General features: G+C 45.7%; 1 non-coding gene across 1 annotated transcript; it reads right to left on the reverse strand.

Annotated features, from left to right (window-relative positions):
- Positions 1-12,271: 12,271 nt before the first annotated feature.
- On the reverse strand, positions 12,272-12,344 carry Trnas-gcu (transfer RNA serine (anticodon GCU)). Its single transcript has one exon. It is a non-coding gene; the product is annotated as a tRNA-Ser (tRNA).
- Between the last annotated feature and the right edge of the window lie 14,350 nt (positions 12,345-26,694).

The raw sequence follows: 26,694 nt of genomic DNA on the forward strand, positions 1-26,694 counted from the left end.
ATAAAGATGATATAGATAAAGAAATAATATCAATATATATATAATAAGAAGAAATATATATAATAGATAAAATAAATAATATAAGAGAAAAAGATATATAAAGAAATATAATAGATATATATAAGAAAAGATAAATAAATTAGATAGAGAAATAAATAGCAAAGAAAGAAATAAATAAGAAAGATAGAAAAAAAACAAGCAACAGATAAATAAATAGAGATAAAGAAGAAAAAATTTAGAAAGAAGGATATGGGTAAGAAATAAATAAATGTAATATAAAGAGATAGATAGAAACAAATAGAAAAAAATAAATAAGAGAGTGAAATATAAAGAGAGACGAAAGAAAGAAAGAAAGAAAGAGAAAACAGAAAGAAAGAAAGAGAGAGGAGAAGGAGGGGAGAGAGAAAGAAAGGAAGGAGAGGAAAGAAAGAAAAAGAAGAGGAAAAAGGGAAGAAAAGAAAAGAAAGAGAAAAAGAAAGAAAAAGGAGAAAGGAGAAGAAGAAAGAGAAAACAAGAGACAGAAAGAGAAAGAAAGAAAGAAAGAAAGAAAGAAAGAGAGAGAGAGAAAGAAAGAGAGAAAGAAAGAAAGAAAGAAAGAAAGAAAGTGAGGCACGCTCACTCCAAGGTTCGCTTAGCCCCATTTTCGCGTTTTTGTGTTTTACTTTCCTTTCTTTTCTTTTTTTTTTTTGCCATGGTCAAGGCGACGCCCAGCCATCGGTGAACTTGCCAGCTTGAGATACAGTTCAAAAGATCATCTTCTACGGTGTTAAAACATTAGAGGAGCTCCGTATTTTACATTGCAGGAGTACGAAACAATTATTAACTCTTCCAATTTACCGTTATTAGAATTTTTTGTTTTTTGCGTTGCTGCATCGGCGCTAAAGAAACTGTTTTCGTCTGTCCGCAATAATCCATGCGTAGGCCCGGACAAATTGTTCAAGTAGTTAGCAAGATAACTGTTCTGCTTTAATCATAACTTAAAATTATTCCCGTCCGCGACTGTGGAGAGCGTTCAGCCACGATTAATACCACTACTGATGTTGAGTTGCGCGATCGATTAAAGGCACCGCATAGCCTCACACATTGCCAATAAATTTTAAGCAATAACTAGTAATAGCGCCAGAAACTGTCGTATCTCCATTTTTCTTTCGGCTTCAAGGAGCTGGGATATTCTATTTAATATGCTTTTAAGTGTGGAGCACTTTAGGGTCACGGGCTGTCGCATTCGGTCATCGTCTCATGTAGCTTGGCGTAACGCTGGCAAAACCACGTATAGTATAGCCATCTATAGCATATTGAGCGCGCTCTCGCGCCAAGGAGAAGTCTTCTGCAACTTCTTCGAGCGCCTTGATGACGATATCAAGTACGGGGCACTTTATTGTCCCGGTCTGTCGCACGCTGTCGTATGCTGTCGTCGCTTGGCGTAACGTAGGCAAAACCAAGTATAAAAATGAGAAAGACAAAGACGAAGCAAGCGAGAAATAGACAGAGAAAGAAAGAAGAGGAAAACTAGGAAGAAAAGAAAAAAAAACGAAAGAACGAGAGGAGGAAAGAAAGCGAAAACCGAAGAGAAACAAAGGAGGCTGCCCAGCTCCGCACTTCCTTCAGGCTTGGCACCACCACTAGTGCTAAGGTGCCTTAATTTTTTTTCTCTCGCACAAAGGTTTTTTATATTTCTATTCTGCGTTGGGCTACGCATGGCAACAGTGCGGCGCGTGGCGTTAAAACTGTTCAGCAGCGAGCTTTGAGATTTTAAAGTGTACATAAATTCAACTTCAATTGTGCAAGCAGCGGCGTCCGGCTTTTAGGGAAGGCTCTGCTTTCAAATCAACTTATATTTCTCGGAGAGCTTCGAAGAAAGGCCGCAATGCGTAAACAATGCGTAGAGCCACACAGGTGGTCGTTAAGGCAGTAACCGCTCTCTCGAGAAAGCACTTTGTTCCATGAATAAAAACTGACGTGGGCTTCAGCGGAGCTATGCGCCCTTTCGAAAGAATGACTTCTTTTGCTTTGTATGTCCGCTCTGTCGCATTGTGTGAAGTTTTAAAGCGCTAGAGACAACGTTTGCTGAAAACACCGGAGGATCTCAGACCCATTACACATATACACGTATATACCAGATCATTCATTCATTCATTCATTCATTCATTCATTCATTCATTCATTCATTCATTCATTCATTCATTATACCCTGCCATCAACACGCACTTCGTGTATATGACAATTATCAACGACTTTGCCATCGGCCAAAGTTTTGGGGCCCACGACCATAAGCAGTATTGTATCGCAAAATGACGAAGTAATTCAAGCGATTCTTTGAAGGCACTTACATTCGCATCAGCGCGTGTTTGCGCCCTAACCTTGCGTATTAAACTTGTGAACGCCAGACATTTAGTGGACATTGTTCCAACGCATGAGAACGCTGAAATCAGCCGCCAGAATTGATAGTTAATGAGTGTGATGCAGCAAACTTAAAGCACTCATCGACAGCCTCCTTTCCTAAATAACCTCTTTCTCCCATGAAAAAATGCGCAAACAGGGCGTGGCTGCTCGAGCGCCCACCCCCTGTTTACATATTTTTTCATCACAAGCTTCCATCTTCCACATCCAGCCGTTTCTTGGATTCTCTTTCCCCCTTCTGCGTCATGGTTTGCTTTTGTGTTGCCTTCATCGAAAACCGTGTGTTCTGCTTTTTTTTTCTGAACACGAAAGCGTTTTATGCCGGGGTTAACCGAGACTTTAGTGACGTATTTCCGTCACGGATATGACGCTGATAAAATGGACGCTAACGAAACAAAAACTGCAAGAAAAAGTTCCCCGGCCGGGAATCGAGTCTACGACCTCTTGGTCTACGACGATAAGCGCCTGGTGTTCTACCGACTAAGCCACCGAGTTAGATGGACGACTCTCCACAAACGCACCTTATAGGGGTATCCAGACGGGGGACAAATCCTTGGGGGTTAAAGGCGGAGCCTAGTGACGTCAGCTTGCGAGGATAAGTCTCCACAAATGTCCCCCACTCACACGGACGAGGCGAACGGAGGGGGAGACCAGTGTTACTAGACTACTCTGGTGGCTTGTACCACCCGTTTGACGAGCTGCAGACGACCATGCAGCTGCAGACTGGACACTCACTGCCGCTCTCTGCAGGAGCAAGTGCAACAATGTGGCCAAAGAAGGGCTCGAAATTCCGCCATATCCCCCACCACCTGGGGATCGTTTGTCCTGTCGGGGAGAAGGTCCCCCCGTCTCCTCCGAGGAGTTGCGGGGGGGGGGGGTCGCGCCCACTCACTAATCCGTGACGACGTGGTCATGTGATCCGCAATCCCCCCGTGTCCCCCGCCGATTTCTCCCTCGTGTGAATACCCCTTATATGTCTCACATTCTCTCTCGCAGAGTGCTATCTGTTGGCGGGGCGAGGCGGGGCGGTGCGATGCCGCCGTTTTTGAGCGGTCAAGTGCACTAATGCGTGATGACACTTACTAGCACCGATACGGAACGATTCGACACTGACGCAGTTGAAGCATGGCTTCCGAGATTGCGCGCCGGCGCGCAATCTCGGAAGGCCATGGTTAAAGCGTCTCGATACCAGCGAAAACCACTGACCGCGCTAGCATCGGGGAGTTGCTCAAGGCACAGTTACGTTCTTTGGATTTCGCTTCGTGCTAGCGTGCGACGGCTTGTTGTCGGAGTAGTGCAGCTTCCGCATACACCAACGGTGTTTCGCCACCGACTGCTTTGAGTGCGATAGCACCGACTAATGAAACTGCTGTAATAAGCGCTGCAGAAAGGCAACGATGTCGACGACTCAATATCGTGCCTTGGTGGATACAGAGGCCAGCGAGACGGGGAACGCCTGCGCGCGTTCGCGGCTTAAGCTACGAACTTCTTTCTGCCTCGCGTGCTGCTGAAACACACTGTGGTAGTGCATGCATGAGCACAGGCGTATGTTACCCTGTTACTCGGGAGCGCACATCGCTCCATTTCTATCCTTAACAGACGACGCTTCGAAAAGTGCATATCGAGTACTAGTGCTTATTACGTGCTTGTTGATGTCATCTTTGCGCGAGATTCACTACACGCTGTGTCCAGATATATGTTTAAAACTTCAGCTCAGCTGCCACAACGGTTAAATCATAAGTATGGGCGTTAGTCGTCGCGATGTAGATGTGCCACTAGGCGTCCACGTGGGTGCATCAATGTCAAACGGTGCTATAGCTGCAAAATACTAATAGCCATTGTACAAACTCTCATATATCACTACACAATAAGCGCTACTTCCGTGAATACATGTTTCACTTTCGTGATCTACCGATTCCTATGACTGAGGGATCGGCCATGTTTTTTAAGTGAATCCTGTATAGTTTGCCCTAAAGCGCTATACCCTGAAGGAGGCCTACAAAGAATACTAAATGGCAATGATTACGAGGATATCAGATAGATAGATAGATAGATAGATAGATAGATAGATAGATAGATAGATAGATAGATAGATAGATAGATAGATAGATAGATAGATAGATAGATAGATAGATAGATAGATAGATAGATAGATAGATAGATAGATAGATAGATAGATAGATAGATAGATAGATAGATAGATAGATAGATAGATAGATAGATAGATAGATAGATAGATAGATAGATAGATAGATAGATAGATAGATAGATAGGATTTCTCATTAAGGGACTAGACGTGCCTTACCGACGACAGGGAATCGGAACGCCTGTAATGCGGCGTTTAACATGAGCCACGTATGTGTGTTTTTCGCATTTTTCTTTACATCTTTGTCGTACCGGGTGTTTTCTTTTTCTAGTCACCTGTTTTTTTCTTTGTCTCACGCTTTTCGTCGCTTGTTTCTACTTAATAAAATCGTAGCACGTGCCGATGTCTTCGTTTTAACGCTTCAAGAAAACAAAAAAAAAGTCACCTGCTACACTCGCCCCTTCGCTGTTTGAACTTTATTTTGTTTCGTGAATGACGGGAGGAAGCTCGGTTATTCAGTTTATTCAAGGTCCGTATCGGACAGCAGTAAAAACATGAAAAAAAAAAGCGTGCTCGATCTGCCAAAACAAAGAGACGAATCTGACGCGTTGAAGAATATGAAGAGTAAAAAAAAAAGGAGCGTCTGTGTTCGCATAACGGTCAAGAGATAGCAATGCAACGTGTGCTCGGAAAGACAATAATGCAATCCTTGCAGCTTTGAGCGTGCATGTAAACAGCGGACACACATGGGAGCGTCGTCCCAGCTAATGGGACGCTTTTCTTTACGGGTGCAAGCTGCCATTTCTTTCACTCTCTCTTTCTCACTTGTCGTACACACCCTCGCACGTTCAAAATGGCACTTTCTAGCGAAATATTTCTTTTAAGTTTTCGGTATCGCGTAGCTGATGCACGATATATGGAGTTTCTTTATCTTATAGAATAATTCATGTAAAAAAATCTCCTCTGACTGATAGCATGATTGTAGTTGCTGAACATAATTTCTCTAAGCGACGGACGCTACTTGCGTCAGAAATCGAAATGGACAATCGATTAAGACAGAGAAATTCCCAACAGTGCTTCTTTCACTACGTTCACGTACGTATTGCACTTTACAAATCGTAGCCTGGGATGTCGCGTGGTGTGTCCGCTTTGAAGGAAACTTTCAGGGTGACACCAGCTTCCATGTACAAAATTCCTAAGGTGCGCGACGAAATACATGAGCTACATATTTAGTTTTGTGCATCACTGCGCAAAAAGTCTTTTTGCGACAAAAGTAACTGGAAGAGAAGTGCAATTTTAACGCAACTGTGCAGGGTAATGCATATCTGGATATCCACGCTGCTCTCAAATTTTCTTTTTCAGATTTATGTGGCAAGCTCGTCGGCTTTTGCAACGCTTATTGTAAAGCAGTTTTTTAGAAAGTTATTTGCTGAATCCTAATTAACTAGTAGAATATTTAAGAGGGCAGTTCTTAGGCGCCTTTTTCTCCGTTGAGCGCGGGGTAACCGACAGAGCGAACGAGGACGAAAGTAAGACTGCCTCAAGGAGTCTTCCACCATGAGAGCCAGCGAGCCGCTGTGTTAGCGTCTGCAATGCCTCTTGCTGGCTCGCACTTCTTGTGACAGCACAACGCATGCCTCTCGCGCACGGGCACGAGAAAGTGGATTGACCTGCGAGGCTTGGGAGAAGAAGACCTGCTCTGGTCGAAGGGACACTTCGTGTGTGGAACGCTCTAGCGGACACTTAAGGGCCTTTTATAGTCCGGCGCAGCGTTCGCGTCAGCCAGCGGCGGCGGAAGTTGGTGGTGCCAGGTTCACCACGTCACGTTGACGCTAAAACGGACCATTCTATACTCCCACTGCTTACCTTATCGGAATATGAGAACACCCAAACAGCTGCGCTCAGAATTTGGATTAGGCAATATCGTAATCGTCACCAAAGTGTTTTATGCCGGGGTCCACCAAGATATTCATGGCGTATTTCCGTGACGGAAATACATCGCCAAAAGCACACGATCGGATGGCAGAGAAAATGAAACCAGAAGAAAGAGGTTCCGTAAACTGGAATCGAACCCACCACCTCTCGGTCTGCAACGATAGGTGTCGGACCCTCTAAACGCTGCGCCGCGGTTACAGATGCAGCAGGCTTCATGTACGCGTTTTTTATCTCTCACACTTTCCTCTCTCAGTGCTCTTGTTCGTGGGGTGGCATCACCAACTGAGAGTGGTAGAGTGAAGTAATGCATGGCCTCCGCGTTTAGCTCCAGCGAGACATTGTTGCACCGTTGCTACGGCCGTCCCATTAGGCGCGTTTGCAAAAGACGTGTAATTTTGTCAACGCCTTACGCCGCAAGGTGGCGGTTTTAGCCCAAGCCTCGCTCATAGCATCTCTCCATATTAAAAAATAGCTCTGGGACGCTCGCTTAGCTCGAAACGTGAGACGCTCGCCCCGCTTTCCCCGCTCGAACCGTGAGAAATAACGGCCGGACCAGAGGGGAGACATGACGCGAGACGCATTTTCCGTCGCGTTTCTAGGCCGGCCGCGGTGGGATCTTTTTGCTAACTCTTTAACATTCCGCGGGATGGCGACCTCAGCCCAAGTTGAGTAAAGAAGCTCAGCGTCCAATAAATACGCTCTTCTGGCTGTCACACCGCTTTGTCTGATTACGCTCCCCCCGTGCGTGTGGAACGGCCTGAGCAACACTAGCAACGGTGCGTTGCCGGAGCCAATCTCGGAGGCCACGAGTGATACATCATGACACCAACGATCACCGATTGCGAGCGTTCCGGTAGTCTCAACACGGCATAGTGCATATTACTTGGGTCTCACGCTCCACGGAGGTTTGTAGCATACTGCAGCATACTGTAGAAAACTCTATAGTCTTCATTCTAAAAAGACAGGGCGTGCAAACAAGGACACAAGAAAGAAGACAGGACACCACAAACGTCGACTAACAACTGAAGAGACGCCCTGTCTTTTTAGAATGAATACTTACCAACTAGCTCAGCTCTCTGTTATTCTAAACTCTATAGTCCGTGAAGTGCGGCGTCCGCGATGATTAGATTCGGTGACGACGCAGTTACGCGATTCGCCTTTCGCGTCAGCGTGTGATGCCTCATCGCCAGCGTAGAGCCACTTCCAAATGTACTAATGGCGTTTCTCCGCCGCCCTACTCCGAGTGCTCTGGCATCGACTACTAGGGAGGGCACACCTTACCGTGTCTCTCCTCAAAACCATGCTTTGAAAGAGTGCACGTCGAGTTAGTGTTTATTATGTCCACGTTGAAGCCATCTTTGCGCGGAATTTACCATATGCTGGGTCCAGATGTGTGTTAACTACTAAAGCTACCAAAAAGGTTTAATCATGTTCATAGATGTTAGTGGTCGGGCTGGAGATATGCCGCCAGGCGTCAACGTGGGCGCGTCCACATCACGCGGTGCTATAGGTGCCATACACGAATACACATTGTGCAAGATCTCGTATATGAATGTAGAATAAATATTCAAATACTTCCGCAAGGACAATTTCACTTTCTTGTTATACCGATTCCTATGATGAAGGGATCAACCACGTTTTTTTTTCACTTTCTTGGATGCGTCTGCCGTATGCAATAATGTAACTCGATAACCGGAATTATTCTTTCTGCTGAAGGCGACATTTACCATACTGTGTTGTCTACAAAACACCCGGTATTTCTTTTTCTGCCCGTACTGGCATCTATAGGTTTTACCAAGCACGTACCTTCCGGTAACCTGGTTGAGGAAATGGTTGGGAAAATCAGTAATCTAGTTGTGAAAATGTACATTCGGTTAGAAGAAAAAAAACGCATAAGAATCATTTCACGCTATCACTCCGCAGGCAACAAGCTCATTCTGCTTCACCAATATATTATACCTTCACTCTGCTCCTACTCGCCTTATGCAGTGGTGCCTCTTGAGGTTCGTTTATTATTTATTTATTTCTACTTGATCTCTTTCTTCTTTCTTCAGTGAAATAACTACCCGCACCGCTTCTAGGCGCATATGGAATTAAGATGGGAATTAATAGGCCACGTCGGATGCCAAATGAGTTAGCTGTTAGTCTTTATTCGTATACCGACTTGCGTTGGAATCAGGTAGATAACCCTTGTTCGAAAGCTAACAAGGTGTTACGGGGCCTGAGACGTGACCTCCACGGTGCCTCTCCCCAAAAATTAAAACATTAGCTTATAAAATCTTACGAAGACACATAATCGAATATGCTGTAGTAGTGTGGCATCCGTATAACCAAACTAACTGTTCGAATCTCGAGAAAATACAGCGCCTTAGTTCTAGGTTTATATTGGTTAAATACCGCCGTTTCCATTCACCTACCGAATTATGTAACCTTGCAGAGCTCTCACCCCTACAAAAACAAACCCGATATGAAAGGCTTAAATTCCTTTTCATAGTAATTCATAATCAAGTTAAAGGAAGCTACGACAAGTCCCTTGAAATCAAACACAACAAACATCTAGACGCAGACACTGTATGTACATACAGTCCCACAAAGTTCATAATGACTGTTTCAGGCACCGCTTCTTTCCTAGGGCGATTCAGCAGTGGAATTCGTTACCAGATTCGGTTGTGAAAATAAAATCACATACTGAGTTTTTAGAAGCAATAAATTCTATAGTGTACTTTGATGCCATCCGCTAAGACCGCGATGCCATGTGTAAATTACGTGCTTTGGAACTATGTTATGGTATTTATTGGGTGTTCTGATATGTGCTATAATATGATATGTGTTTCAGCAGTGATGCCTTCTTTCCTTTTGTTTCATTGGTAAACTTCTCTGCTTAAACTACATGCCTTGCAATTACGGTAGACTTGTTGTATGTGTTTTGATATGGCCTGTGAAATGATATGTGTTCCAGTAGTGAAGGTTCCTTTTCTGATGTTTCTGTTATGCCCATTTCTGTTTAATATGATTTCATTCCACTCCTGTAATAACCCGTCAAAAAGGGCTGACAGTATAAATAAATAAATAAACAAACAAATAAATAAATAAATAAATAAATAAATAAATAAATAAATAAATAAATAAATAAATAAATAAATAAATGAGGAATACTGCCCGCCTTTGTAAACTGTTTTAATTACCGTCCAATACAGGGAGCAGTTCAAAGTGGACAAAGTACGCGAGCGATACACATCCGCTGATTATCGACTCTCATGAATGCCTTACCATATATGTATGCTACGTCTCGTAGACATCGTTGATCTATTGAGGCTGCGCTTGCTCACGTTAACAAGCGCGCCACCTTCTGTCCGTCCGTGATACACTATGTTGCTACCATCCGGCCCGCTTCGCTAGCACTATATGCAAAGCGTATGAGCATTTCAAGACGAAAGCAAATACCGGCACGGCGCACGCACGGTGGCAGCGGCGTAACAGTGCTGCGTATATAAGAAAAGAAAAAATCTAGTGTCATAAGGAAAGTCAACTTACAAAGGAACGTATTCTTGCTCTTCTCCATTTTTTGTGACATTTGGCTCCCGTGAATCTTGGCAAAGGCATCTATCCTTCCAGAGCTCACGCTGTTTAATCCTTGAGTTCGCTTAAAAGGAACAATGAAGATGCTTACGTACTTCTGCATGTAATTCAACATCGCTCGTTCACGAAGGAAGAACAACCAATGCTGGATTTCCGGTACGTGCTTCCGTTCTTCCTGGCTTCCAGCTTCCCGTATGCCAACCAGGAAGCACGCAAATGCCGAACAGCGAACTTCGTTTATCTGAATTGCATTCCCCACTCACGAGACTTTCCACGCTCCATCAAAAAACCAACGCAGCCCACAGCCTGCACGCCTGTATATTGCGGCGACTGACGTAGGCGCCGCTACATCGATGTCACTCGGCGATGGCAATGTTATTTCTCATTATATTTTCTTCTAGTATATTTCGTTTTTTGTTCGACGACTGTCGACATTGCTTACATCACGCGTCTTTCCGTTCCATTCATCGATGCATGTACGTGTGCCATACTGGGAAAAGTGGATTAGCGATCCTTCCAGCGCTGTCTCGGTGCTTAACGCTGTCGATAGAGCGTGTTTCTTCATAAAGTGCGTCGGGGGAGCTTGTTGGCATGCATGCGCATACGACGGAAGCGGCGACGTTGAAAGTAGTGCATGGACGCATTCGAAACATTTGCGCCAGCGGTATGCACGAATGTGCACGGAATATGAACTCCTGAAAAATATTTTTGCAATCTTTCGGTATTTTCCAATTTCGATGCTGTCATTCGTTCTTTCGCCGATTCTTTCGCCAATTCTTTACGAGCATTTCTTATCCAGATGTCGGGGCTACCTCTGTCTGTGAAAATAGTTTGGTATAAACAGTGTCTTTTAATCTGTTTGGAAACCCGTCACACATTGGTGGAGGCTAGAGTGGTGGAAGGGCTGGGCACTGTAAAGCTAGCTTTTCTGAGAGACAGATGTGTCATGCAGTAAAGGAAATTAAAAGTATCGTTTGTTTTGTGTGCGTGTGCGTGCGCGTGTGTGCGTGTGTGCGTGCGTGCGTATGTGTGTGTGTGCGTGTGCGCGTGTGTGAGTGTGTGTGAGTGTGTAAGACAATATTACGTGGCTTTCTTGTGCACACGTACATCGACAAATGTAAGCAGTGTATCTTAAACGTATAATAATAACCGTGACATCCGTATCGCACTAATAAAGCTAAAAATTAACTTACATGAGCAATAGATCGACTGCGCGCCAAATGTCTACATCCATTCCCTAAAAAAAGAAAAAAGAAAAATATTTGTCCAAACCCTAAGTGCAGAATAAGTCAATAGAATAGTATATTAACATTCCGAAAACCGCAAGCAAACCGCATATGAAACACCTCTAATATATTCATTATGAGGACGTTGGCGCCACTAATTTTCGAACGCCCAGTAATACCGAGACGAGACGCACTCGCGAGGGAAATGTTAATACGAAGTGGCTCTTAGGCAAAATTTACAGAATTTCTGGCACCTATTTAGATTTTCCTGGAATTAAATTTTTCTGGATAATACAGGCAAAATGGTTCATTACCCACTGCATAGAGAACTGATGCCCTTTACCACATGGACAGGTATTTGCGGAGAGTACAGCTGAAACCGCTTTTTACCCGCTGCGCAGAAAACTCCACCGCTGCGCGTGCGCTGGTTACGCCAGTCAAATTCTACTCGTTTATGGCCAGAGATATTAATGTGTGGAACTACGGCGATAAAACTGCTGTCGTAGTAGCTCGTTTTTACAGAGCAGAGCACTTGCATGCATCAACTTTAATTTCGCGATTTTATTTCTTTGTGCTCACCGAGTTAACAGGAAGGTGTAAAAATTTGAAACAGAACGCTCTATGTTCAACATGTTTTTGTAGGCACAATATCAAAAGTGCGAACACATGGCAGTAAAAAGCAGGATCTCAAATGGTTAGAGAAGAAAGATTGGGCAGTTTTGTGGAGGCTCACAAAAATTACTAGGTCCGTGCAATCTCTGTTCTTTGCTGCGAACGCATCCGGAAGTGAACTAAGCATAGAAGTTAGAGAAACTAATAAAACAATAATGGAGTGAGCGATTAAAAACGTCTTATTAAAAATAATAACTAAGATAAAGAATAATAATATTAATATCTGGGGTTTAACGTCCCAAAACCACGATATGATGATGAGAGACGCCGTAGTGGAGGGCTCCGGAAATTTCGACCACCTGGGGTTCTTTAACGTGCACCTAAATCTAAGTACACGGGCCTCAAACATTTTCGCCTCCATCGAAAATGCAGCCGCCGCGGCCGGGATTCGATCCCGTGGCCTTTGGATCAGCAGTCGAGCGCCATCACCACTAGACCACCGTGGCGGGGCTAAAAAAAAAAGAACGAACTTTTTAAGTTGCACTTCAAGGTTTAGACAAATAAAGTGATTTTGGGAGCTTTGGAAATACTTCTTTACAATAAGGGAAGCGTGTGAGTTACGCGCCAGAAGACATAAAGAACACTGCTGTGGTTGAATAAAGGTAAAGCGGAGGCTATTTTAGGGGCGAAGCTCCTTAAGGCGGCACCCGTTCGTCCCTCGTCGTGCTCGTAGTAGTGAGTAACAAGTCTTACCCTTTGACCTCCAAGGTGGTGCCGGTGGGAGATTTCTCCTGTGCGTTGTTGAACAATAAAAAATTCGCAGCGTGCGCGTTAACTAAAAGCCGAATTCTTCTGTCTCTGTAGAAGTGTAAGTGTTAGCTAAAAGCCGACTTCTTCTGTCTCTCATTCCCATTAGCAGCCATTGTTTACCTCCAAGGTAGTGCCTGGTGAGATTTCTCCTGTGCGTGATTAAACAATAAAAATTTTGTTCAAAACGCCGTTGATTGATGAAATAAACCAACGAAAGACGCCAGATGTTTTGTAAAAACAAAACGAAAGAACGCCAGATGTTTCTAAAGCAAAACGAAAAAGACGCCAGCTGCTTAACGAAAGACGCAAGGTGTTTTCTAAAGCAATGGTTTTCTAAACAATGAAAATTCACAGCGTACATGTAAAATTAAAGTGAGCTGCAAGTCGTCATAACTCATCGAACCTTTAGTATAAACGCGCCCAATCTCACGTCGGTGATGATGTACTGGGCAGAATTCGCGGAAGATTCACGGTTTACCGATGAACCTCCGCAGCTTCGCCCACTCATCGTCATTCACTCCGTGGATATGCTGTTTTCACGGCGCAACAACTGTTAACCTATTTTTTGCTTTTGTGTTATTCACATCATCGCCTAAGTGTAAGCGTTGAGAGCTTGAAGAAATGTTTGCCTTAGTTTTAATTTTCGGGAGGATAAACAGAATATTCAACAAAGGGACTGAAAAAAAAGTGATAAAAAAAGCACCTGCAATTTGACGAGCGTTTACATGGCCCCATACGTGCACAAACACGCCCTCACGCGCGCCATATTCGCCGTCGACTTGATCTGTGTTAGCAAGGCAGTATTTTTGGTATCTTGCAGCATTTTCATCTCCTGATTTAGTATGCCTACTTGAATACCTGTAAATATTGTGCTGCGCAGGAAACAGAGAGTAAGAAAAATATTTGTACGCACCAATTGGCTCTAGATAGGCGCAAGTGTATTTCCATCGGAATGATACGGTTTCTGACAAATAAACCGGCTGTCAGGCAGCTCAGCCTTCCGCAGCCATGGTTCTGCATATACCGAAATGCCGTGAGGCGAATATCGCTTTTCGGCAGCGAAGCAACAACAACAACAACAACAACAATGCAGCAACCGAAACAACCACAGTAACAACGGTTGCAGTAACAATGATGAAAAAAAAAACAATACAACGTGGAAAAGAATATCCAGGTAACTACTTTTCTCATTTTGTTTGCTGCTGACTTTTATTACTTGCCTACACCTGTGACGCGAAACAGGAGGTTTCCAGAATCGTGAAATGTGTGATGTAGCAGTCACAGCGGCTGTTCTACGCAAACTCAAATCTCAACCTGCCTAATATACTTCATTTCCCAAACCTGAAGAAGACCTCTGGAGACTATGGAATTCACGGACATAATCACTGTGTGAAGCGGCCGTATCCTGCATTTTAAAAAGGAACTGTATACCTTAAACTCGAAAGCGCCCTAATTATTCGGCAGGCACACTCTCGCTGTCTAGGCCAGAGCAATTCAACACATTTCTCAAAAAATGAGCTGGATATGCACTGCCTTGTTTTCGGGAAAAAAAAAATCCCACGACGTCATTTCGTTTGGCTCGTAGAGAGGAAACTTCAAATTAAAAACAAAACAAATAAAAACGAATCCTAAATTCCTGGCCAAAGTTCTTTTTTTCTTCACGCAGAACAACTCGTGGAATTTCTATGACTGCGTACAATATGTTTGAGTAAAGGGGGAGATGGGCAGTGTTTGAGAGCCATATTAATATGGACGAGACAACTTCAGCACTTGTCAGAATTTTAGGGATCGCTTTTAATTTCATGACACTAAGGTTTCGCAAACTTTTAACAATGTGTGAGAAGATGCCTTAATAAATTCGTGTCTGCTACATGAACAATAAGGTTCCTTACATTAGTTAGTCCTTGTTCTAAGATTCCTAGGCCATTCTAAATGAGGAACGGTACTTTCGCACCCAGAATGCTAAATTTATGAATTTCCTTCCTTTCTTTTTCTTTGCACTCGACTTCAGAATTATTGCACTCATTATCTCTGGTTCTTGTTCTAGTATTGAAGGAAACATGAAAACTGGTGTTAAATTATTGTGTTATTATGAGGGATGGCAGGACGATGCTTAAGCTGGGCCATGAACAGCCATCGTAATAATAACGTGCCAGTTCTTTGTATTTGACCGCGTGATCACTTAATTGTGCAATTGCTTGCTTAAAACAGAGCACCTCCGTGAGTTGGTCGTACGCAAAAAGCACAGAGCGGGCTTTCTTTCCTGCCACTTGTTAAGACCAACGCTATTCCGCAAAACGTTGCGTTAAGTATCTGGTCTTTCGTACTTTATGACATTTTCGGACAGACTTCGCGAAACAATTATAACAGGCTTATCAACAATCCACGCATGAACATTCTTCGCCCCCTCTGTTTTTCTTGCGTGTGCTAGTTGCGTATTCACTGCGTTTCTTCTTCTTGGTGTTGCATTGAAGCATAGTTCAAAGGGGTTTTCTGGATTCACATTAAAATTTCTCGACCGACTCCTAAAATGGTGCTGCGAATTAAATGTTAAGGCATGCACAGACGATAATTCAAGCGACAGGTTCTTCATTGCGCACTGAGGGCCAGAAACGTGCGATAATATGCATGAATTTGGAGCGCCCGTGGGAATTTAAAAAATGCAACAATACAAACAAACTTGCCTTCAGTAAGGAAGCATGATGAAACTTGAGCAGCTCCCGCCACCAGAATTTGATCGATGTATAACAGCCGGAAGCACCGAAGCGGAGCTCTTTGAGCTTTGCCAAACATGGCAATAGCCGGCCAAGCGAAATCCGAATGCATAATATCTGAGGGGATCTCCTTTCTCTATGACAAGGGTTCCTCCGGTACCATAAAAGAGATAACAATAATAATAAAGAAGGGAGGAAAATGAAAGAATAAACGTATGTAGACTGTAAAAAATGCATAATTTAAGTAATAGCACTCAACGTGCATAAATATTCGATCAGTTCTTTCTTAATTTTTTTTACATGACTGTGCGTCAGACACCTTTACTTTGTTTCTATCGGCGAGTTTAAAAGAGCGCGGCATGACAAAGGTCTTCCTGACCGTCAAAAAACAGCGATGATACTGGCGGCTGAATAGAATTATTCAAATTGCGGCGCAAGAATGGGAAATGAGTGCTCGACATGTGTTACGAGAGCGGTAAATCTACGAGAAGAATTTGCTGTGAAGACACGTTCGTGGTGAATGTACTCGTCGACAACTTGTAAGGTTCCTGCCTTGTGTGCGATTACGGCGTTGAAAGAAGATGGGGCAAAATGTAAAGAGGCAGATTTTAGGGAGGTGCAGTTTGATAGGTGTTCTAGTAAAAGCAGCCAGGCTGAAGACGGTGAACGTAAAGTTAATATTAATAATACCTGGGGTGTAACTTCCCAAAACCACGATATGATTGTGAGAGACGCCGTAGCGGAGGGCTCTCGAAATTTCGACCACCTGGGGTTCTTTTAACGTGCACCTAAATCTAAGTAGACGGGCCTCAAACATTTTCGCCTCCATCGAAAATGCCGCCGCCGTGGCCGGGATTCGATCCCGCGACCTTCGGGTCAGCAGTCGAGCGCCATAACCACTAGACCACCGTGGCGGGGGAAAGCAAAGTTAACCGTAGAATGAGTTACCACGGCAGCATCTACTCGCTAACACTTTCGACAGGTGGGTCACGTGCTGATAACCTGAGCTGGCGTACCTCACTTCATCTGACGTCAACTTAATATTGTATAAGCTTTCCCTTAAACAAAAGATGTGGTTGTTTCCATCCGTTCATACCACTATAAATGCAACTATTCGCAGTAACTATAACCATGTCTGCTGAGTATTCCATGTTTAGGTAAGTCACACTGATTCAATCTTTCAGCCGACAAAGCTGACACAAATCACAAAAAAGAAAACCCCAATATTTTTAAGCCACATGAACGATGATAAGATCAATCAACCTAATAATAGTAATACTAATCACTATTCCCAGGGTGGCCTAGTCATGATTTCCCCTAGCAAGCTTTTGTAGCAACTGCATCAACACAATATTATGCATATCGTTCCTTTGTACATTCATTGGTTGCCCTTCCATCTACGGTGAGCATATACCAAACCATAAATGTTACCATAATTGTAAGTGGGTTGTCAAATGTTGCGTCGCTTTCCTTTAAAAACACACACAAGTAACAGTGTAGGTGTAACACAAAAAGTACTTTCGTTCACGCTCACAGTCATTTTCAATTGCAATTTTCAGTTTATGTCCATAAAAATGGAGGAAGACCCGAAGAAAATGTGGCAGTTCCCACTTTTTTTTTTACTTTCAGGTGGTCACTATTCACTTCGCATTATTATTAATTCTGAGTTTTACGTCCCAAAACCACGATGTAATTATGAGAGACACCGTAGTAGAGGGCTCCGGAAGCTTCGATCACTTCGGGTTCTTTAAAGGGCTACTTTGCAGTTTCAACGAAGTACGTACATGCTTTTAAATCCATTAAAAGAACAGAGCAGTAAGGTAGAAAAGACCGCACAAGTGCAAGCCGACACCAGCGTTTCATTTGCTGCAATATCATAAACTCTATTGCATGTACCGTGACAAAATCGTTACTTACAGACGTCGGACGCGATGCAACAATAGTTAACAACAGCTAATAAGGCATAGTCATGACTTCTGAAAAGGAGTGTATTGCTCTAGTACAGTAAACAGTGAGTTCAGTATTTTTGGGCGATCGCGCAGTTAACGAAGTATTAACATCACAAGCGGCGAAAAGAGAAGAAAGATTGAAGTGGTAAGGGACGAGCTCGAAAGTTCATACGTGAGCGCGACTGATCACCCTTCGATGGAAAATATAGGAAATTGAGAGGACGATGTTCCAAGGATCCTTCCAGTGTGAGATCTACACAAGATGTTGTCATATACTAACGCGTTTTCAGGCACGGCAAAATTACTAACAACAAATGAAAAATGTTATGTACCAAGCAATAACATGTGTGTAAAGTATTTCCTTAGAGCATTTGTCTGTGGAGACAAATTCCGATAAATGACGACATAGCGCGATATATGACGTTCTCTAAACCGAAGATTCGCTTCAGGGCGAGAAACGAACGCACAATTTTACTGCAGTAAAGACGTGGCAGAAATTCTAACAGCCAATCCTGTAGGAATCAGCGTTAATATTTTGTAGACAGATCGTATTTAATCAAGCGCTTTAAACGTGCTAAGAAATCAGCCGCGCTTTACTTATATTGGGTGTCCTTAAAGCGTCTCCGCCTGCTAGCTTTCGCTTACCTATCTCTCGCCGCGCCATTTTAACTTTTTTATCGCGTCTCACATCGGAGCGTCAGCATGCGCCGATAAACTAGACTGCTCTAGCTATACCCCCCCCCCCCCCCCCAAGCGCGTAGCATATTAAGTAGCGAGACACCGCACCTAAACTAGATCTGCCAGGTTTAACGTCAAGCCGCCACTACAATAATTTTACCTCCACGGCCATAAATTACCGTCGGAACAAATTCCTCGGGCCTTCTGAGCGCGAGTAGTGAAATGGGGGGCTTGAAATTTGCTGCCGCCAGACTTTAAAAAAAAATAGAGAGAACAAAATGGCAAGGATGCGTAATCTTTATTATCGCATCCTGCAGGCATGCTTTTTTAACATTACCTTAGCCAGACCACCTCTCTCCTGTTTGCATTAAGAAAAAAAAACTAAAAAGAAAGCCTTTTTCAGCTTGCAGCTTGCACACGTGAATAAATTTGATAGGAGAGGAGGAATGGCGTAGAAAAAGAGAAAGTACGTGAAGCAGATTAGCATAGTCCTGGAGGGCACCTACAGGACATCTTCGCGAGCTCGCGTGCACGAAATATGGCCCACGATGTTGATTAATGTTCCTACGAGCTGAAGTCGCCGACGGTTGCCCGTGGTCGCTCGTGAACGTTAAGGGGGCAGGAGTGCGAGGGGGTCGAAGTAGCTTGGCTGAAATTTTTCTGTGACGAAAGTTCCTATGACAGAGTTATGAAGAGGACGGAAGAAAATTACAGCAGTCATACGTCAAGGGGATGTACGAAGGAAAGAAGGTGACTTTTAGAAGCTCATTTTTCTCTGTTAGGCACAATATTATAATGAGAACTAACAGACGAGAATGCTAAGGAAAGTATAGGTGATGTTATTTGTAGTAATTCAGATATAAATGTGAATAAAGTGGACGAAAAGATCACCTGCCGCCGGCAGGGATCAAGTATCTATATATATATATATATATATATATATATATATATATATATATATATATATATATATATATATATTGTAGTGGATCATACCAACGAAGTGACTGGCGCGTGTAGGGGAGTCTAGTGGAAGAGAACGAAAAGGATGGGGTTGTGTTGGATCGTGTTTGTCTGAGTTGCTCTTGTACGTTACATTTGGTGGCAGCGGTGACAACGGTAACCCATGCTTACACGGCGCAAGGCTTCCGCGGCGACAGCAATAGTCGGTGGTTCAGCGATGAACCCTATGGAGGACGATACGTCGTCGCCGGCCGTGGGACCTGCTGTCCCGACTACGGAGGGAAGCTTGGCAGAGGCCACAGGAGCCCCCGTCTCATCAAACATCCCGCCACCCGCACCCCGTCAGCCTCTTCCGTCGGAGTTTGATGTCCAGGGCGCACCAATTCACCCTCCACAGTCAAGCACCGGGCCCAGTCTACCTATGACATATTGCCTACAAGCCCTGGCTTCACAAGGTGAGGCCGACAGAAGAGCCCTCATGCAAGATTTCGAGACTCGCTTTGCTACTCGCCTGCTATCTCTTGAGACCGCGCTTGCCCAGCGTACCTCCACGGCAGATGACGTCGTCGCAGACCTGGCTGCACGGGTTTCTGTCATCGAGGCGCAGTCTAACCGTCAGCAACGCGTGTCTACATCGGTCGAACAAAACAACATCGGTCGAGCTCAGTCTAGGTTTTTTGGAGCACACCTTCTACCACCTACCTTTGATGGTACCACATCGTGGGCGGCATTTCTGGTGCAGTTCGAGTCTATTGCTACCCTAAACGGCTGGACAGTTCAAGACAGAGTCCAGGTGCTCGTTCTGCAACTCCGTGACGCCGCGGCTGAATACCTCGAGCGCATTACCCAAGACATCCGCTCGAACTATGAAGCACTGGTGTCGGTGCTCGAAAGCCGATTTGGTGGCCGTCATCTTCTTCAGCTCTACCTCACACAAGTGAAACACGTCCGGCAGGGTCGGCGAGACCTTCAAGGACTCGCTGCTCACGTCGATAGCTTGTCCCTGAAGGCCTTGTCGGGTTGCCCTACCGCAACCATGGACTTTATTGCTGCTAATGCCTTTGTTGACGCCATCAATAACAGAAACGTCCAGCGCTTCGTCCGCCTCGCTCGTCCGATCGACGTACCATCAGCTCTAGCCGTCGCTCTTGAGGCAGAGATACAAGAACGCTCGCAATCAGCTGAAGGTCCGTACCGGAGGCCAATCTACACGGACGTGCCCTCCGGGGCCCGAAATTCTCCTGCTTGGCTACATGAGCCTACAGCAATGTTTCGCTGCTACCACTGCAACTGCAACGACGTTGGGCATTTTGCTCGTAACTGCCCTGGAATGTCCGAGTCGCTGCCAAACTCGGTTGCTCGTGCAAAGTGTCCCTTGGGAAACTACAGTGCGGGCCGCCGAGGGCAGGACCCCGCATGATGACTGAAGCCCCTCTCCTTTCACTTGGCCCCTTCACCGAGATGCCAACTCTGCCGGTGAAGCTTGGAGATCCGCCGCAGCGTGTTGAAGCACTTGTGGACACAGGGGCTGCCTTCAGTTTTCTCACGTCAAGTTTCTTGTTTGGAAGATTTTCGCTGAACCCTGCACAGGTCGATCGGCCCCATCTCGTCCTGGCTGACAGGGCTGCTCTACCTAGCCTAGGCGAAGTCTACTTCAATGTGTGTGCGCTTGGGAAGAAAGCGAGACATCGGTTCCTTGTCGTCCCAAACCTGTGTGTGCCAGTGATCTTAGGTGTGCAGCGTTTGGCGTTCGTTTGCAGTTTAGCGGCACTGATTGCACCATTGACCTGATATCTACCACGTCGATACCACCGCCAGCAACTCTTGAAGCCTCCAATAAAGCTTGTCCTTGGCAGTCGTATTTCCCGTTACATCAAGTAATTTACAGCACTGTTCGCAAAGTCTGTTCCGTGTTCGCTGCCAACTACCGCATGATGAAAAGTCTGGTTACTAAATTTTCTTCGCAATTCGGCATTCCAAACACGAGGACGTGTATGGCCGTTGGTGCAAACAGAAGTGAACAACCCGAAGTTGGAAAATCATCACCTCTCTTGCATCCTGTGATTACGGCAACTTCAGTTACCATACCCTTGTCGTCTGCTGCGTGGGTGCCCGTTTACAGCCATGCGAAGTCTTTTGCCGACACGGACATTCTTGTAGAAAGCACCGTTTGCTCCCGGCCTGGAGGTGAATTCGCAATGCCGCGGGCCCTTCATCGCTGTTCCGGCAATACCTTTGCAGTGCTTGTCTTCAATCTGTCCGACAGTAACCTGCGCGTGCCGTCAGACACCGTTCTCGGTACCTGTACCTACCTTGAAGCCCCGTCTGTCGTGGCAGTAGTGCAGCCCGGAGCACCTTCCCCACCAGCTACTTCGCCCTTAGACTGGAATGAATTCAACTTCGGCCCCAACTTAACTCCGTCACAGAAATCGGAGATTCAAGCCCTTCTACGAAAATTCCGTAACTGCGTCGCCATGTCACCCAGTGAGCTCGGCCACACTCCCTTGGTGCAGCACAGAATCGATACCGGATCTGAAATTCCTATTCGACATCACCCGCGGCGAGTCTCTGCCTCTGAACGCGCAGAAATCGCTAAGCAAGTGGATGACATGCTTAAACGTGGTATCATATCGCGCTCGTCCAGTCCCTGGTCATCCCCCGTAGTACTCGCCAGAAAGAAAGACGGCACGATTCGTTTCTGTGTGGATTATCGACGACTAAACAGTGTCACCAAACCGGACGTGTATCCACTGCCTCGTCTTAATGATGCCCTTGACCGCCTACATGGTGCCAGTTTTTTCACTACGCTGGATCTTCTTTCTGGATATTGGCAAGTGGAACTAGACCCAAATGACGCTGAGAAGACCGCCTTTACAACTCCCGACGGACTATACCAGTTTAACCGCCTGCCATTTGGCCTCTCCAACGCTCCCGCTACATTTCAGCGATTAATGGACTGGGTTCTTGGGCATCTGAAGTGGTCGATGGCTTTGGTTTACTTAGACGACATCATCGTTTATGCTCCTACGTTTCCCGAACACCTCAGGCGCTTGGAAATGGTCCTGCGTGCTCTACAAGACGCTCGTCTTTGCATTAAGCCTTCAAAGTGCTTCTTCGGCTTCTCGGAAGTTACTTACTTGGGACACGTAGTCAGCGCCAAAGGCATTAGCCCTGATCCGACCAAGCTCCAAGCCATCGCCTGTATTCCGCCTCCCACCACGGCTAAGCAGCTTAAAAGTTTCCTAGGCTTTGCTTCATATTTCCGGCGCTTTGTCCCTGACTTCGCTTCCCGCGCAGCACCTCTCAACGAATTGTTGAAGAAAGAAGTTCGCTGGAAATGGGGTCCCGATCAAGAAGCTGCCTTCCGCGACCTCCAGACTGCGCTTCAGGCGCCACCGACACTCGCGCACTATGACGAGAATGCGCCGACTATTCTACACACGGACGCCAGCGGGCTTGGCCTCGGAGCTGTTCTCTTGCAACTTAACGAGGAAGGCCAGGAGAGGCCGGTCGCTTATGCTAGCCGCCGCCTCAGTGAACCAGAGAGCCGATACCACGCCTCCGAACTTGAGTGCCTGGCGGTAGTTTGGGCAGTCGAAAAATTTCGCCCGTACGTTTATGGTAAAACCTTCACGGTCGTTACCGACAACGTCGCCCTTCGCTGGCTTCAAACAAAAAAAGACCTCAACGCTAAGTTAGCCAGGTGGGCTCTAAAGCTGCAAGATTATACCTTTTCCGTTGTCCATCGGAGTGGCGCTCGCCATCAGGACGCTGACTACCTTTCTCGCCACCCGACAGCTCTCAACGGCACCTCGCCAGTCACCGCAGTGCTTGATTTACGCGCGACACAGCCACAAGACAGAGAAATCATCGATATAATCCAGTGGTTGTCCGGGGAAGTACGCACTCCCAAGCGTCGTCGTGAAAGTCTCGCTGCGTCTTATGTCGTCCGAGATGGAATCCTTTTTCACCGAAATCATCGGGATGGGTCGTGTGTGCCTGTCGTGCCTGCAGCCATGCGACAATCGGTGCTGTTCATGTGCCATGACACCCCGACTGCCGGTCACCTCGGGCTTCACAAGACGCTGGCACGCATCAAAGAGAGGTTTTGGTGGCGGCGCATGCAGACTGACGTCTCCCGCTACGTTTTGTCGTGCACGGTCTGTCAGGCGCGGAAGGCCGTCACAAATCCGCCACCGGTCCCCATGCAACCTATTAATCCTCCGGAAACGCCTTTTGAGATAGTGGGACTTGACCACATGGGCCCGTTTCCACGTACGTCGCGCGGCAACAGGTTCCTCATCGTTGCCACGGACCATCTCACGAAGTGGACCGAAATCAGGGCCGTCCCTAACTCTTCGGCGCAGCACGTCCTCACGTTCATAAACGAGTGCATCGTTTTTCGACACGGTACACCACGCTTGCTCATCACCGACCGCGGCACGGCCTTCACGTCGCGTGCATTCAGAAACCTACTGAATAACCATGGAATTCAACATGCAGCGGCCACCCCTCAGCACCCACAAACAAACGGTCTGGTGGAACGTACAAACCGTACCATAAAGGACATACTGTCGTCGTACGAGAATCCTAGTCATGACAACTGGGACGAATACGTTGCCGCAGCTGTCTTCGCCATCAATACGTCACAGCAGGAAATCACACGGGAGTCACCGTTCAAACTTGTCTACGGAAGGACGCCAAGGCTTCCGCAAGAGAGTTTCTTTGGTTTGAGCACAACGGCGCACCACCGTCCGGACGACACCAGTACTGCGGAGCTCCTTCGGAAGGCTCGCTTTAGAGCGCACCTAGCCATAGCGCATCACCAGGCGAAATTCCGCTCGCCTTCCCTTGAGAATTACACCCCTTTCAAACCGGGAGACCTAGTGCTGGTTAGACGCACCCAGCGTGCTCCACAGCGCTGCCAGAAGTTTATTCCCCGGTTTTCGGGTCTATTTCGGGTGGTGAAAGCCCTAGGCCCTGTTACGTTCCGCTGGGAAGTTATTCCAGAACTGGGCACCAAAAGCCGAAACCGTGTTTTTCCCGCCCAGGCAAGACAGTTGAAACTTTATGTGCCGCGTGATTTTTGTATTCCCACCTCTTCGTCTTCAAGCTCCGACTCAGGGGGAGAGGGGGTGGCGAATGTAGTGGATCTCACCAACGAAGTGACTGGCGCGTGTAGGGGAGTCTAGTGGAAGAGAACGAAAAGGATGGAGTTGTGTTGGATCGTGTTTGTCTGAGTTGCTCTTGTACGTTACAATATATATATATATATATGTGTGTGTGTGTGTGTGTGTGTGTGTGTGTGTGTGTGTGTGTGTGTGTGTGTGTGTGTGTGTGTGTGTGTGTGTGTGTGTGTGTGTGTGTGTGTGTGTGTGTGTGTGTGTGTGTGTGTGTGTGTGTGTGTGTGTGTGTGTGTGTGTGTGTGTGTGTGTGTGTGTGTGTGTGTGTGTGAATTTAAAGCTAGGAGTGTTCGTCAGCGCCGATCGCAGCCATGGCGGCGAGTTAACACCTTTTCTGCCTGTGGGCGTCACGACGTACGGTGCTGTATGGGGACCTACGGTGCTATAATCGAATAGTATGCCACTTCCACGTCCTCAATAGGCGCCGTTGAATTTGTTGGATGGGACAACGAGAGACCATCAGGTACCGAATGGGACATTTCAGTGTCTGCTTCGCCTTCTTCCTCGTTCATCAGCGTCTTGTAGAACGGTTACTTCACTTGTTTGCAATAGAAAAACGAGCAATGCTTACCAAATTGCTCGCAGCAGTTTGTTTTCTGCTATAACTCTCGCAGAATATCAAGAAGTGGTCCATTAGTACGCGCGCTGAATCTCAAATTTCAATGTTATTAATAGCAACAAAGAAAATTGGGTGGCAGGAAGAAATGTCGCAATGTGAAGTGTTAGAGGCCTGACAATTTACCCGTAGGGCGCTTGACTGAAACATTTCTCTTATTGCTCGGACTGACCCGTTAGTGATCATTATCGTTGATGTCGCCATCGATAAGTGGCCAAATTACCGCAGCGGCTCGCACTGACTGAGCAACTCTCAGCGATCATTACTGAAATTGCTGGGCTTGCCCACGTTTATTGTTCGGCGTCAGATAATCTGGATCGAACGCCACTACGGCTCGGTCTGAACAGCGGCTCTACTTTGGACTGCATTGCAGGGGAGTTTCTTTTGCAGTGTTGCCAATGTATCTTGCCAAATGCCAGTTTATCTGTGCTCGCTGAAAGGTACCACTAGGACAACATTTGCTTTTCGCCAACCAATCCCTCCCGAAACAACTTCTGGCGCAAGGAATTCGGGCCCCTAATTCGCTCGCAGTTGCAGTCTTGTGTCAAGAAATCGGCGAATTTCGCTTTCACGTCACGCACGACAGTGTTTGGGAGGTTTCAGCCTTGAAGAAGACAAGTCCACTTGTCGAAACGTCGGCTCGAGCACCCACCCCCTGTTTACGGATTTTTTCATAGCAAGAAAGATATATCTTTCCCTTCGTGCCGTTTTTTGATATTTGGGACTGTGAGTCACAGCCTGTCCGAACACAACATGTCCAAATTGACTTCTCGACGTAAGTGACTGGGTGGCAGGTTTTTCTTCGGTCTTCTGACGCGTCCACACATCTATATGTCAAATCCGCGCGGCGCAACAAAACAGTGCTAGACGCAACAGCGCTCCTTCGCAACAGCACGGAATCAAATCACACGAAATGGAACGGCATTCTGGCAAAAATTTAGGTGCTGCTAATACGTCAACGCTAACCAAGGCTGTATGTCATTATGCCCTTATATTCAAGTCGCATAGTGTAACCGACGCGTATTATTGTTGTTATCCTCCAGTAATGGCTCAGAATCGTGGTCCAGAATCCTGCGAGCGCAAGTAGTTTGTCATTTGCAAACTTTATAACTGGTTAGAAATGCTGAAAAACAATAAAAGTTAATGTGGCAGTTTACGAATGTACCAAGGTAATCTTCCTGCATGAAATAAAAGTTTTCCGAGAGCTGCGACGACATCGCTGTGGCAATGTCCTAACGTATTTGTGCACCAATAGGTATTTTTTTTCCTCATGCGGATAAAGAATTATTCGGCGATGAACTTTTATTCGAGATGATTTCTGACGGCGATGAAATCTCTAGACTGTCTTGAGGCGGTTGCGTAATAGAGATTCACGTGTTTTGCATGTTATAAGATTAACATGAAGAGCGGCGCGTGCCCACTGGCACATACGCAGTGACGCCATTTGGCGTTAGAGCGGCTGAATTAAGAGCAGCACATATTACCTGGTGCATGAAGTACTAGCACTTTATCAACGATCCAAGTTGGCGTAAAAGCACGACGCCACATGTGACGGGTAATATATATATACAATTAAACAGCACTGTATAGTCAATCCAGACAAAGTCCACATATGGCGGCAATGTAAGAATTCGGCTAGTTGGGTTTGGCTGCTGTCTTCACTTGAGCTCGACATTAAATGAATGAACACGTCTAAAGACTACATTAATTTAGTACAAAACTGACATGACATAACTGTGTATTATTATCGAAAACAAATGTTTCCCCGAACCTTAAAATAAAATTAGAACATTTAAAAATATTTGAAACCATTGACTTCTTCAACATCTCCATTTTTGCCTTATGTACGGCAGAATAAAAAAGAAAACATAATTGCGCTTTCTTTCTTCTACCACGTCGTTCAAGTCTTCCTTTACGAAATGGGATTAGGCCGTGTAGCGTGG

The sequence above is a fragment of the Rhipicephalus sanguineus genome, chromosome 5, assembly GCF_013339695.2.
Source record: "Rhipicephalus sanguineus isolate Rsan-2018 chromosome 5, BIME_Rsan_1.4, whole genome shotgun sequence".
NCBI classification, from domain to species: Eukaryota; Metazoa; Arthropoda; class Arachnida; order Ixodida; family Ixodidae; genus Rhipicephalus; species Rhipicephalus sanguineus.